The sequence below is a fragment of the Tachyglossus aculeatus genome, chromosome 2, assembly GCF_015852505.1.
Source record: "Tachyglossus aculeatus isolate mTacAcu1 chromosome 2, mTacAcu1.pri, whole genome shotgun sequence".
Lineage (NCBI taxonomy): Eukaryota > Metazoa > Chordata > Mammalia > Monotremata > Tachyglossidae > Tachyglossus > Tachyglossus aculeatus.
The window spans coordinates 61,014,567-61,015,968 of NC_052067.1; the positions used below are offsets into that span (position 1 = coordinate 61,014,567).

The window sequence follows — 1,402 nt, forward strand, 5'->3', positions numbered from 1 at the left end:
TTATGCCGTCGAGTCGTCTCCGACCAATAGCGACATCATGGACACATCTCTCCCAAAACACCCCACCTCTATCTGCAATCGTTCTGGTAGCGTATCCATAGAGTTTTCTTGGTAAAAATACGGAAATGTTTTACCACTGTCTCATTCCATGCAGTAAATGAGTCTCTGCCCTTGACTCTCTCCCATGCTGCTGCTGCCCAGCACAGGTGAGTTTTGATTTGTAGCAGATTGCCTTCCCCTCGCTAGCCACTGCCCAAGCTAGGAATGGAATGGAGAGGCCTCTGCTTGATTCTCCCTTCCATAGCCGAGACTGGTAGAGTACCGGAAACTCTCCAGGTGCAACCCTGGGAGGGAGTCCCTATGTTACTGTGTCTAATTTAATTAACTTGTATCTACCACAGTACTTACAACAGTGTTTGACACATAGTAAACACTTACCAAATACTGTCAAAAATAAAATGAGGTAACTGAGTCACAGAGAAGTTAAGGGACTTGCTCAAGGTCACACGGCAAACAAGTGTCTGAAGTCGGATCATTACCCAGGTCCTCTGACTCTAAGGCCTGGGTTCTCTCCACTAGGCCGTGATGTTCCTCACAAGGCCATGTTGCTTGCAGAGAACAAAAAGTAAAGTAAAAAGGGTTTGCTTTTACCTGTACTTTTATTTTGGTATTTGTTAAGCACTTGCTATGTGTCACTGACCTAAGTGGTGGGGTAGAGTAAAGATAATCAAGTTGGACAAAATCGCTGTCCCACATGGGGCTCACGGTTTGTCAGAGGGAGGATGATTTATTTAATCCCTATTATATAGAAGGCACAGAGAAGTTAAGTGACTTTCCCAAGGTCACACAGCAGAACAGTGGCAGAGCTGGGATTAGAACCCAGGCCTGTGCTCTTTCCACTAGACTACTCTGCTTCTCAGAAGCTATTGGGACAGTCTGGGAGGGGGCAGGGATCATATCTACCAACTGTGTTGTATTGTGCTCTCACAAGTGCTTAGTGCAGTGTGCTCTGCATACAATAAGCTCAATGAATATGATTGAATGATTGATAGCTTGTCCTCTCAGCCAGTAGTGGGAGAGCTCCATCCTCCCAGCCCTCCCCGAGAGTGTGACAGAATTTTTTTCATGGAAAACTTGGAGAAACACTTGGTTTAGCTTCCTGGGCTGTGCTATGTTTGCCCATCTAATGGCTTCCCTGGGACCCAGCCTGAAGAAGTTCCATATTGCAATGTACCTCTTTCCACTTTAACTATTCCTGGGCTAAAAAGGAATAAATTTAAGGTTAATTTTACCTGAAAAATTAATGGAGAAGAAAAATAAGAAGGAGGAAGGGGAAGAAGTTAATATTTTGCTTTGTCATTTTCTAATGGAACTTAGGGAAAGAGAGAGAAGACTCCAATTC

At 44.4% G+C, this 1,402-nt stretch overlaps 1 non-coding gene across 1 annotated transcript; it reads right to left on the reverse strand.

Moving 5' to 3' along the window:
* Positions 1-216: 216 nt before the first annotated feature.
* On the reverse strand, positions 217-354 carry LOC119924893. Its single transcript, XR_005449572.1, has one exon. It is a non-coding gene; the product is annotated as a small nucleolar RNA SNORA7 (small nucleolar RNA).
* Positions 355-1,402: the final 1,048 nt, after the last annotated feature.